At 46.2% G+C, this 13,766-nt stretch overlaps 1 long non-coding RNA gene across 2 annotated transcripts in view; it reads right to left on the bottom strand.

Annotated features, from left to right (window-relative positions):
* LOC109380509 (uncharacterized) overlaps positions 1–13,766 on the bottom strand; it is a 43,502-nt gene that overhangs the window by 13,452 nt on the left and 16,284 nt on the right. For both annotated transcript variants that reach the window (XR_002123516.1, XR_002123515.1), the window contains exon 2: positions 707–811. This is a non-coding gene — a long non-coding RNA (uncharacterized LOC109380509). The remainder of the gene's footprint in view (positions 1–706; positions 812–13,766) is intronic.

Here is a 13,766-nt window from a genome sequence, read left to right as displayed (position 1 = left end):
AAGAAGGCTTCCATATTTTCCACAGCTCTTGCAGGCTTTCAATCTCAGAGAGAAGTTGGGGTACAGGTCATTCCTTCTTGGAAGTGTTTAATGCAAATCGGTTTTATTTTTATCTACCAATGGGAGGGGCAGCCTTGCCAATCAAACAAAAGATGCTGTTCTGCTTCCCTAAGGCAGAGGCCTTACATCTGCATAACTAAAACAGATCCAAGGACCTCAGAAGAGTGAAGTTCGCTCAAGGCAACTTTCACTCCAGAAAAGGGAGGGACTGATTGAAGGGAGAAAAAAGAAAAGAAAGAAGTGAGGAAGGAAAGGAAAGGAAAAATGAAAGAGAGAAAATTAAAAATGCTTTGCTAGGCATGCTTATATATTTTCTCCCATTTTGTGGATGTACCCAATTTGTTTACTCAGTCCTTTACTCGCCCCTCCCCTCTTCACTATTACAAATAACTGCAATTCTATATATATCTTTGTGTACTTGATAGGGCTTTTCTATAGGATATACTAAGAGTATGAATATTTTATAATTTTATAGCCTGTAACATGTACTAATGAATATGTGTGCGTGTGTGTGTGTGCATGTGTGTGTGTTGAGGAGGACACACCATTTGCACGGGGAATGTTTCATTTATTCTCAAAAGTTTGAAACTTTGGCAACACTTAAATGGCCTGATAACACCGGAAACACAAAAGAAGATGAACATACCCTCTGCTCAGACACAAGAACAAGGTGCGTGGGACTGGAGGAATGACTGGCTTTGAAGAACTCATCTTGTAACTTTAACATTCACCAGGTGCAAAGTGTAAAGACCTGCAAAGGAAGTTTCACTGTCAGCGATGGTCCAGCTGCTCCGCGTGCAGCCGCTGGACTAAGGCAACCTGTTTGTTTCAGGGGCAGGAAGGGTTAATTTCCAGCTCACGCACAGACAGAGGTGGTCAGCTATCTGAGGAGGGGCTGGAATCCAGTAGGAGGGTAAATCTAAGTGTCTGCCAAGTGGGAGCAGCGGGCTGTGAGAAGCCCCAGCCTCACCGCTGATAGCGTCTCTCTCCCCTTGCGCTGAAGCTGGGTCATGCTATTTAAAATACAGCCAGTATATTTTATGTTTGCAGCATTATGGAGGTGTTCATACAAATTTAAATCTTTAAAAAATTTATGTCGCATATTAAACTTACCAAAATATACAACACATAAAGTGATAGACCCGGTTAGATATAATAATTGTTAAACCACCCAGTTAATAGATATTTTTTCCTGTTTGCTTCCATTTTTTTCTTCCTTCTCCTCCTCCTCTAAAAACACTCATTTATATGAAATTTCAAACACATAAAAGAAACAATGCTCTTTCATCTCTACCTCTACCCACTTCACCCAGCTCCCCAGATTATTTAGACGTAATTCTTAGCCATCATATCTCTTCACCTATACATTTTTTAGCATCAATATAGAAAAAGATTTGAGTATAGCCATGATATCATTCTCACCTAAATATCAGTAATTCCTTAAGATTCTTGACTATCCCTTCAGTATTCAAATTTTCATGTTTTTAAAGTAATTTTAACAGTTGATTTGTTTGAGTCAGGATGAAAGTAATGTCTATACACTAAGTCTTTTAATCTGAGATCCCTCATACCTCTCTAGTTGCTTCCTTGCAACTTATTTGTTGAAGAAACCCATGCTCCAAATTGTGCTGATTGTATCCTAGTGGCTACATTGAACATTTTAATTTCTCTTATTTTCCATAAATTGGGAATTGGATCTAGAAGTTTAAGCAGATATAAATTCTAATATTTCACAGGTACCGCAGCAGTATTTCCCAGTGCACTTCGATCAGGGGCATGCGATGCTGGATTCTCTCTTTTATGATTATTGCTCGGATTATCATCTCTTTAAAGAAAAGATGTTACAGATACAGTTAAAGTCCCCTCCCCCTTCACCTCCCTCCCCTCTCCCCGCCCCCAGAGGCAACTACCATCCTGAACTTTGTGTGTTTTACTTTCACACGGAGTACATACTTTGGCACTTTAATCATATATCCATATTTTTAAACATTTTAAGATGTTTAAAATGTGCTCATATGTTTTAAATCTTGACACAATTAGATTCAGACTGTATGGATGTATTTGCAGCTCTCTGTGGGGGCTGATCTGTGTTGATACATGAGACTCTAATTCATTTTATTTTTATCCACAACTTAATATCGCATTATATGAATGAACCCCCATTTATTTACCAGTGTGTCTACTATGGACAGCTATGTCATGTCTCTTCCCCTGCTATAAACAGCGCTGCCATGAGGGTCCTGGTACCTGAGTCCTTGTGTATGTGTCCTCAAGTTTCTCCGGGGTACGTACACCTAAAAGGGAGACTTCTCGCTTGTAGTGGAGCATGAGAGCAGGCTAATGCCGGCTCATGAGTGCCTACTGTTCAATCTTCAAAAGTATTGTGAACTGGGTTTTAGACACAGACATTATTAGAAATTAAATTATATAGACTTACAATGAAATAAATTGTATTAAAAACAAAAGTAATAAATGCCCAAAGTTCATCCCTTACTGATTCTTTTCCTATAATTCACTAGGCTCTTACTGCACACACTCCAGTTATCTATGCTCTGATGTTATTTATATCTGTTTGTCTCTATGGAGGAAATACTCCATAACAGTGGGGTGCCGCTTATCTCTTCCCAACTCTGCACCGAGTGGCACCGCACTGGCAGCCTGAGTCAGCCCCGGTGGGAGTACTCACACCACAGCAGCTGGACACGGCTACAAATCAGGGCTTAATTTATTGTTCTCTGATGGTCTGGACTTAAGTAAGGGAAAATGTCAATAATGCAGGTTAATCTTGACAGTGTATCGTGTCCAGAGTCCTCACGCTGTGAAGAGGCCCCCACGTGAGGAAACCTCCTTCCAATATTCAGAAACTGTTATCCAGTAACACCCCCATGTCACATTACATGGGCACATGAAGGTCACTGGGAAGGGATGGACCATTCAGTGAATAAGAGAACAATGTAGAGGCCTAACTCACACCACACTCACAAATACAGTCATCATGGATTGCAGAGCTCAATACACAAAGCACTTTTCTTTTGAGAGAAAACATAAGAGGGTATCTTTGTGACTAGAGGAGCCGCCACCCAGATCCATCCTCAGGGAAGGTCTCCGGTTAGCTCCAGGCAGTGAGGGGAGCTGTCACCTTCCCACGGCTCCTCCTGGGCGGTGGGCCCAAGTTCATGCTGCTCTGGGGGAGGCCAGCAGCCAACGGCTGAGCAAGGTGCTAAGTCGAGGTTCAGGCCATTTGCACCCGACAAGGGACTTCTTGGATGGGCACTCTTTGCCCTGGGGCCCCATCAGGCTGACAGAAACGGCGCCAAGTCTGATAGGCCCCTGCCCAATCCTCATTTCTTAGCTGTTCTGCCCCAGTAAAATTTTGGTCACCTGACTTCGTCTCAGGGTCGGCTTCTTCTTGGGGAACCCGCCCGTAACACTCTTATGACTCTAACTTAGAGAAGGAGTTTGTCCTCGCTAGCTACAAAGTCCTACGTGAGGCCACCATCGTCCTGTTGGAGTGGCTGTCTATTATGGTGTGGCTGTGAACTGTTCCAGCGAGTCTGGAATTCTGGGCACTGAATTCTGGCTCTAAAAGCATGTGTTTGCTGAAACGCTACGAGTGGCTGCCCTTGGGTGGCGGGATATTGGCTGACCTTTTCCTATTTGCTTCTCTGTAATTTCTCTTTGATCTGCAACAAACTTACTCTCCTTCTATATAAGTGAAAATATGTATTTCTGTACTATGCGGTTTGTAGCAATGCCTGGGAGCTTGATCCTTCATTCTACTCAATGAAACAAACATTGTTGAGAACACACAAGTTTCCAGGCATCATTCTAAAACAGCAGGGAATTCCAATATGAGTCCGAGCGTCCTGCTCTCAGGATCATACAGATGAGAACAAGGCAGGGGACACCTTTTGTGGGCCTGTTTTGGTCAGCTGACTATATTCCACCTTGATTGGTTTTGGTCAAATCAGCTTTGCTGAGAAACTTTCTACGTTTCAGTTTCACGTGATAGCATCATTACATTTAGAAAGTTACTCTCTAGGTTTACTGAAGGGGAGAAGCCATTCTTTTGGGGTGACACAGGGTCTGTTGCATCCAGAACGAGGACTCTGTGATGGGGGGCTCTCTTCAGTAGTTGGCGGGTGAGCTGCACGCCCTGTGTACATCGGCCATGTCCCCTCGGCTGGGGCCAACGAGGATGCGCAAGTGGAAAGCAGTGCGTCTCCCCCACCACCCGCGCTGCTGTCCCGGGCTCCCTTCCTTGATCTCTGCTAGGCGGCTGTCCTCCCCACAGCGCCAAGAAGACGAGTGCCATATGTTGGGGAGGAGGATAGGGATGAACACTGCAGCCCTGCTGGGGATAAAGCAAGACACAATTTTTACAGAGCTCTTTAGATTAGCACTGGATGAAGAATGTGTAGGAATGAAAAGGAAACAGTTGTGTCTGACTGAAGACTCTGAAATTCCAAGCTGGCCCCAAATCCCTTACGACAGAGAGAAATATGTGTCTGACGAGCCCGGTGGCACTAGACTAAACTCTGCGATAGTGATGATTTAGAAGCCGGACTCGCAAAGTTTTTAGCTCTGTGTGTAAATTGCAGCACCCCCACATCCACTGGACCTGATGAGAAAAGACACCCTAACTCATCTCAGTCAACCTTCAAAGGAAAGCTAATCAGAGAGGGGCTGGAGAGGAGAGAGGGCTGGCTTGATGTGTCACCTGTCAGCGCTGGGGTCTCTGAATTTAGTCTTTCCAAACAGAAAAGATTGCTTGTTGTTTTCCTTGTCGACCTATCACACAGCTGGCAATGTCCCAGAAACTCGATTTATTCTCTCGGGTCCTAGAACCAGAAGAACACAAAGGAGAAGCTTTTCTCATGGTCACTCTGAAGAAGCGGAATGAAAATCTTGTGCAGCTGTAGTTAAAATGGAAAAACCCTTGAAGGCTAAGAACACTCGTCTGCAGTGTGTTCAGACTAGTTTTGAATTGAAAGGGGAGATGCCTGAGGAGAGGCAATAACAAAACCATTTTACAGACAGTTCCGTTTAGTTGCATTTTGTTGAAACTCATACGGTGAGATATTTGGGGAAGAAAGAGGAAAGTAAGCCAAGTCCTGAGTTCCCAGTAGCTTCGGCAGTGCTTCTGGGAACTCAAACGATGTGCTCTCACATAGCCAGGCAAGGGATCTCAGAACTTGGGCTTGAAGCCCCTGCCAGGATACGGGGTCTCCCTTTACACACTTGTCACCTCCCAGACCATGGGCCTCCATGGGAGGTGAGCTGGTTTGTGATCTCTCACTTAGCGGTTTTCATCGACTTGAAGAAGCTTCTTTTCCCATCTTTTTCTGAAAATTGAATTATCTTATTTTCATGGTGCACCATTCTGTAACTGGCAGTATTTCTTTCTTTCTTGGTGGTAAATAAAATATGGCCCATTTTATGACACATTAAGTGAAATACCACAATAATCGTAACAACATCAGCTCCATTTTTGAGGACCTCGTTTGTCCTAGTCACTGTGTTAAGTGCTTTACAATTACTATTTTATTTGATGTCACCTTGATAAAAGAGCATGAAGATTAGCTCCATCTTATGTATTAGAAACAGGCTGGGACACCTTAGACTGAGAAGTGGAGCCTTCCAGAACGCAGGTCTATCTCAACCCAAACTCTATTCGCTTTCTACCATGTTACATTGCTGGTCTTGATAGTAACAGCTGCCTCTTTTTATCCAGCTTTAATGATAATAATAATAATAATAATAATAATAATAATAACCACCACCACAATAGAGTGATAATAGCGGCAAACACTTACATGGCATTCGTACACTGTGTGTGTGTATATTCTCATTTACTGCAGCATAACTAGAACACAGGTACTGCTTACCATTTTCATCCTCATTTCTGAGAAGAGGAAACTGAAGCATAGAGACACTGCCCAGAGCCATCAGCTGGCTGGTGGCAGTGTGGCCACAGAGTCTTGACTAAGGCATCTCTCACACTAGGGCTAGCATCAACATTAGGGGCCCAATTAGAGCTCACGGCCCAGCATCCACAGGCTTTGAGCTGAATTCATTCACGTGCTTTAGGAAGGAGATCTGTTTATAGTGCAGTTTATAATTCTTTCCCCAAGGTCCCATATGCCTCGGTATAGAGCAGGCTTTTTTAGGTTGTACAAGAAACACGTATGATGCTGCTCCTTCAGGGGACTTTGCTGGAGGATCAGGGCTGATTAGCCACATAAAAAATTAAATTATAGAGCTGAAGGGAATGGAACGAACATGTCTTGTGCTTAGTAGGAGCTAAGCATTTTGCTTATGTTTCCCATATAATCCTTGTAGCCGTCTATTATCATTCTCGTTTTATAGGTGAAGATGCTGAGTGATGGTGAGACACGCAAAGTGCTGCGAACAAAGTCACATCAGTAGTGACAGCAGGACTGTCTGTGGCCAATACACAATTAGCGGCCAGAACTTCAGTGGCTGGCAGAGGGAAGGGTAGGGCGAGAAGGAAGCGAGTTGGAACAAAACATGGGCCTCCGTTGTGGCACCTGATTGGTCTGGAGGAGAGAGACGGCCCGTGGGCCACGCTGTGGGAACCGTGAGAAAAGGCACGCGAGGAGGAGTAACCTGCCCTGCCGAGGGCCACCGTGGCCCTGAGAGGAGTGAAGATACTCTGCAGGAGCGGAAGCTAAGCTGGCTAACAGTTCATGTCATGTGCCGCGCTTTAAAAGGACAGATAAAGTCTGAGCCTGCTTAGGTGCTCGTGGGAGGCCACTAGAAGTCTCCAAGAAGTGTCCCAAAGACAGGATCATAATTAATTAAGTGAAATGATTATTTAGTGAACACGAGACAGCACATCCACGAAACTACAACTGAGATGAATGGAAATTCTACCGTTAAAATTCAAAATCTGGCAAACAATGGAGAAAATTCGGCCACGCTTTTTACCACAAATCTGCTGCTTTTAAAAAATAGCCAAAGATCTTCAAAATAATGCCTGGGGCAAAGTATGTGATTTACAATATGCCACTGAGTCTGAAGAGCTTGGAAGGAGGTTTCCTTAAACCCCATAAAGGCGGTGATTTAGAGCGCGGGATGGAGCCACCGCTGTGAGCAGAAGAGAGCTGTTATTGCAAAAACAGCCTGTCTTCTCTCGCAGGGGAAAAAAAAACGGAGGCAGCGAGGACCTGCAGTCAATCAGCACGTCTCCATGACTACAGCACCCCAAAAGATGCAGGCCAACACCGGGCTTTGCAAAGCAAAGTGGATGTGACCTCCCTCCTCCACCCCCTCAGGACCCCGTGTCACCGTCCCTTGTAGTCACTGCAGGACAGAACCGGCAATGAGCTGGAACTGAGATTTGGAACAGAGAGCTGTGAAATCAACACACCAGCTGGGGCAGAAAGTCCAAGAATCATAAATTTCTTGGAAAATGACCCTGGATTTGGCAGTCATTCCAGTGAATGAGAACACTGCAGAATCTCAACCCAGAGCAAGGCAGCGGGGCTTTCTTTCCTCCCGACTCCTCGACGGTCCGTTTAACTCTGGGTGTCTATCTCGGACTCACAGTCACAGGAAAGTTGTAATAATGTTTATGCCCACACAACTCTGAAGGAATCTATGCTATAAAACGATATCAGGCTTTATTGTACACTATTCAGTGAAACTTTTTTCACACGATGAAGATTTTTCTTTTGAAGAAAGGATATTCTACATGTATTTCTGTGGCATGCTTTAAAAACGAGGAACACAATAAACTTAGGAGCTACTGACGCTTACAGTTTAAAAATTTCCATTTTCAAGTATAAACTGCTATAGCAAGTCAGCCTACTTAATCACCTCTTGTAATGAAGACCCCACAGAGTAGAAAAGACAGGCAAATGCTCAGTGAGGCACTTTTGGCCTTTTGCTGACTTATTCCTTTGGGGTGTGTACAGTAGGGAACCTGTATCTTCCCAGCTTCTTTGGTGTTAAATAGGCTGCACAGTCCCAGGATCTTTCTCCTACAGAAATGATTACAAAATGTAATCATTTTGTAATGATACAGAGTCTAGAAGTGACTTGCTTGTGACCGGGAGTTTGGGCCATTAGGCAGAATAAAGAACTCATTTTACCTTTGCCAATGTAGGGATTTCATTTTTTTTGCCTCCGCGTGCTCTTGTACCCTCTCACTGGGCCTTTGAAAAGCAAGTGGCGACGGTAAGTGGGAATAAGAGTGGGACTCAGAGTTAAAGACCGGAGTTCTAGTCACTGCTCTGCCACTTACCTGTCTGGTCTTGGACAACCTTTACCTCTGAGCCTAAGCTTTCATTTTACTTCATTTTCTTAACTCGCTTATTCAAGCTTTATTTACTGTGTGTCTACTGTTGTGGGTTAGGCGGGGTGGTTACGAAAATGACCACTGTGCACACACACTCTGCCCTCATGAAGCTGAGAGCCCATAGAGGGAAGTGGACATTAAACAAAACCCTGCATTACAGAGGAGCCGATCGGGGCTTAGGCAAGGATGAAGAAGGCACAGCACTGATGGACACCTCCTGGTGGAGGCTCCTGATCTGGCTTTTGTGGGACCTCAGGAATAAAACGTGGCTGCCGCATAGAAGGCTCAATAAACTGTAGCTGAATCTGAAAACACGCTGTCTGGCTGAGGAACTGGTCAAAAACCAAACAAGCCCAACCACAGGATCCAAGTTCTCGATGCCTATTTTAGTCCTCTTGCCGACCAGAAAACTGATAGCAACCTTTGTATCAGAGGGCTGGCAGACAGAAAAGGAAGAATTTCATGTGTCATATGCTTTACCTCGAGGAGGGAGAGAAAAAATGTTTCAAAGACTCAAATTTACTATTCCTTGGTATATATAAACCTTAGGGAATTCATGTAATTTTTTATTTTGCACACTGCTTTTGTTTCTTACTCAAACTTAATTCCTTTGACTGTGATTGTTTTTTTTTAAATAAAGAGGCTTACGACACAAAGCAATGATTCAAGTATCATTGGGTAAGAGATTTAATTGAAATGAATTTACTTCAATTTTGTGCACATTTTGATGTGGAAAAAAATAGCAGGACTCTGGCCGCTAACCGAACGAAGCTGTGTTCTGATTCCACTCATCACATACAATGACTGTTCTCCTCTAAGAAGGGAATATCGCAACAGACCCCAGAGGCAGTGCAGGATCACTCACCTGATGAACGCTAAGTCTGCGAGAAAAATGCTGCTCTTATGCACACCCGTAATTGAGATATAATATTTAAGATATCACAACAGGGCCATCTTTAAGATCAAGAAACCAGAACAAAATAAAGGAGGAAGTTACCCCCTCAGGGAAACGGTATTAGTCAGGAGTAAGGGCAGAAATACAGCTGGCTGACTCACCCTGGCTGCTGCGGCTTCAGGGGACAGTGGTATGCTGAGGGGAAATATGGCAAATTAGGAGTGGGGGATGGGAAGGAAGCGCCCCCCCCAGAAAAAGAGGGGAGAAAAAGAAGCGAAAGGGAGAAAGTTTAAAAAGGGTGCTTCTTCCATATTAATGTGGCGTGGCTGACAATGCTTTTGTTAGAAATTTCCATGAAAATAAAATCTTTGGGAGAGTTTTCGAATTTTTAAGTTTTTGAATGAAAGTGCAAATTCTGATGAATCAAAGGTTTAGAAGATCAGCATCTGGAAGGGATAACTTAATAGGATAGAAAATAGAATCAAGATTCAATGATTTTACAGATTGGAAAATTGGGTCCAAAGAATATAAAAGGGAGAGTTGATCAATCAAAATCCAACATCTAGCTTCTCAGTTTAATGCCAGACCCTACCTGCCCGAGCTTTGCTCAGTGCCCACGATGACAACAAGCGCAGGCTGTTTGCTCCTTGCAGTGCTCCATCCAGGGCAGTGAAAGCTGGCCCTGTCAGTACATCTGTAACTCCCTCCAAGACCACCAGGAGTTGGCATAGGTCAGTGGGCCAGAGGAGGGGCCACGTTGTAAGAGTTAAGAGTATGGGCTTGGTTGTTCAAAGAACTTCTCTCTGAGTCCGGGATCTGCACTCTGACCTTTTCCTTGCTGTGAGACCTTGAGACCATCACTTCACCTTTCTAAGTTTCAGATCCCTCGTCTAGAAAGTGTGAAGCAGCATAGCACCTAGCCAGAGGGAGGGCTGCTGTGAAGATGAAATGAGGAACGCACTGCACTATGGTCAACCCCTGACTTTGGAGCCAAAGAGCCTGAGTGTGAATCCCGGCCCCACTCGCTGCTGCCCATCTGGCTGGGGCAAGTTGCTTGCCTTCTTCATGTAGGTTCCCTCATGTGCAGTCCAGGGGTGATGTGCATCATCTACCCCACAGGCTGCACATGGTCACACATGAACGCAAGCAGGCACTGAGAACTGGGCCATCCTGGGCACAGTGGAAACCATTCAGTGAGTGACACCTATTATTACTATGTAACTGATGAATAAATATTCGCTTTCACGTGTCTCCATTTCTTCATATTATCACCACCACAATGTATATCACCTCTCTGAGCTAGTGGGACAGTGACCCTAAGGCCTCCCACGTAGTGACGACTTGCTGTAGCAAAAGTCCATAGCTCTGTCCCTGATTTCTGATTTAAATTTAGATCTCTCCTGGCCCAGGAGCCTCGCTATGAACACAGTTCTTGCTCTCTCGCTTTGGCCATGTTTTGTGGGAGTCAGCAAAAGTTACACTCAGAGGCTGATTTTGTCCTTGCCAGCAATTTAGCACAGGTTCACCGTGGGAATTACAATAATTTCACCAGCTAATAGCATACAGGATAATACCTCTTAAGCCAAATAAAGAAATAACATACCCCAAACAAATGACAGATTCGTCACACTATTGTTCCTGGCAGTGGGGGACGCGAGGAATAAAGTCCAGATTTAACCTTTTCCGGGGAGGAGGTGCTTGGGAGACACTGACCAACCTACAGCTCATTTCCAGCTGTCGGGAGCAAAAGTACAAGTCCCCTGTTGCTAGGGCGTGTTGCTAGGGAATGAAGACCTGGTGTTGGTGGGTGGGCTGGTCTCTTTCCTGGGACCTCTTCCCGGCTTCTCACCCGTCTGTGAGGCGTCCCCTGCCCAGACAGGAGCTGACGCCTCAGGGGTCTTCCAAGAGGTTTCAGGTTAGAAGAGTCCCCTGCCCAAGCGGAAACCTTGACTAGTCTCAGTAGTTCGTCTAAACGCCCCCTGGCCCAGGTGCTTCTTCCCAAGTTCTGATCCCTAAGCGCCCAGCAGCGCCCCCAGGAGCCGGGCTGCTGGCTGCTGGCCAACAACAGACGGAACGATATGTCCTCGTACAACCCGCTTCCGAATTGTATCAAAGCAACTTTTTCCCACTTTTTTGGGTCATAAGCAAGTAGATTAGACTTCCCTTCGCTTTCACAACTTCAGCGGGAACTGAAAGCCTGGACGTGGATTCTCTTGCAACGCCCTGCCTGCACACCCCTTGCAAAGTGTCCACGTTTGGGCACACGGCTCAGTCAGAGATGCTCTGTTAGACCACAACTGAAGCTCCTTAGTAACTTCGGGGCTTATGCCTTCCATTCGCCCCTCACGCCTCTCATCACCTTTCCTCGCCCTGCTCTCTGCTCTGGGAGGCTGAGCTTCCATGGATTAAAGGGACCAGCACCTCTGCCCCCTGGTTCCCAGGAGGGTGTGGTCAACGGGAATCCCGCAGGCGACTGACAGGAGGACGACACGGGGCATGGCTAACCCTGACTCCTTCCCCGAGGCTGCCTTGAGTTGCCTGCGTCCCTCTTCTGAAGGTCAACGCTCTCTTCAATCTTTCTCTCCTGGGCTTTGATAACCCTGGTCTTCAGCCTTTTGGCCCCGGACGGGGATAGCTCTGTGCTCTTACCCTGGTTCTTGCACTATCCCCGTAGCGCCCCAGTCCTGCCTTTGTAGGTAGACCTTTGTAAATAAACCCTCCTAAACTTTATCAACATTTGGGAGGGCCATCTGCTTCCTGATGCTCAATTTAGAGATCAATTTAGAGAGTCCCTGGGGAGAATATCTCGACATAGGAGCAAGGACCTACACTGGGCATGGATGAGGGGTGCAGAGGCTCGGAGCCACCGCCCACAGAATAGCCCTTCCAGTCCCTTGTCCACCGCAATGCCAGATGAAGCGGGCGGAAAACCTAGCTAAACCTGGAAGACGCCGGGGTCTTGGAGGCCTTGCTGGGGTGGGTAGGCTGCAAAGTGTCCCTGAGTGTCCCAGCAGACTCTGCAGGGACGGTAGAGCTGCCACAAGGGGGCCAGGCAGCCGAGGAAGAGCCTCCTCACAATAAAATGGACGTGTCAAACATGACTGCAGATTAGTGAAACTGAGGGTCCTTATGGCTTTGATTAAACTTACCTTTAAATCCTAGTACACGCTCTCACCCTCCCTCCCTACACACAAACACACACACACACACACACATATGTGTATATATATCCCTCAGACACCTAGCCTTTCCCCCTATATAATCAGCCAGAACACAGTAGCCCGGACCTGACTAATGGTTACACGGTGAGACCCCCAGCAGGATAAAGAGAACACCTTGACCCAAGTCAGGCATCAGCTCCTGAGCCCTGGGGTGGAACCACCCCCTGACTACTTTCCCATGAGGCTGGACAGAGGGACTCTGGAAAGACCTCGGACTGTCCTCTGGACCTGAAGAAATGATTCATCACCCTTACCTCACCTCCGACCCATCAGCTCCCAGCACGGCCCGAACCCCCAACCCACGGTGTCTTGTGGCTTTGCCCTAGCATCTGTAAGCCATATGCCACCTGCCACGGAGGAGTTCAGGCTTTGGAGCACTGAGTTCCCATTCTTCTGCACGGCGCCATTCATAATAAACTAGCCGATATGTCTCCACTGCGACTCTCCGTGTTCAGTGTCTGGTTCTGCTGGCGCTGGGTGGGTGACCCTTTCTGTTCTACAACATCAGGGAAAATGAAAGTATAACAGCGTGGAAGGAAACAATTGAAATCTATTCCTTATGTATCATTTCTTCCCACGTTCAAGGGACCAAATGTTCAAACACCATTTCCCCTGTTCGAACCCCAAAGAAGTTGACCAGTTTAGAAGTTGACCCCAAGGGGATGCTCTCAGGTCCTAACTTAAGACTTTAATGTCCACATGACCCCTGCCAGAGAGAGGGTTTCCTGTTTTAAAATTCTGTGTAAAAACCCACCCGCTTTTTGAGGACTCCTGACCTTACACTAATTCTCTGGAGTTTGTTATCATCCCAGGATGACCTCATGGGCCAACCCAGGGGGGCTGTGACCCTCCGGCCCTCACAGAGGCCAGCTGGAGAAGAGCACCCCCATGCTCCTCAGGGCTCCCCTGTGGGTATGAGCAAGGGCCCCACAAAAGGAAATCCACCTCGAGGGAGATGTTAGTTCTGACAGAGCAGAGCGTCCTAAACCCCGGGAGAAGGACGGTCACTTTCTCCAAACGCCTCTCCTCTGCAAAGCCTCACCCCAGCCTCCTGCCATTAGGCTCTCGGGTTAGGCAGAATGTTTCAATTACTCACTTTCCCGCTTCCCAAATGTCACCTCGGTACCTTTCCGCATTGTGACCTCTCCTCCTAATGGGATTAGGGACAGAGCTCCTGAGAGAGTGATATACATCTTAATGGCTACTTAGCTACACCCCCCCACCCAAAGCTTTGACCTTAAAAGTTTTTAATTTCAGTCCCATAGTA

The sequence above is a fragment of the Hipposideros armiger genome, unplaced genomic scaffold (genome assembly GCF_001890085.2).
Source record: "Hipposideros armiger isolate ML-2016 unplaced genomic scaffold, ASM189008v1 scaffold_37, whole genome shotgun sequence".
Taxonomy (NCBI): Eukaryota; Metazoa; Chordata; class Mammalia; order Chiroptera; family Hipposideridae; genus Hipposideros; species Hipposideros armiger.
This window is presented reverse-complemented; position numbering and strand designations above follow the sequence as displayed.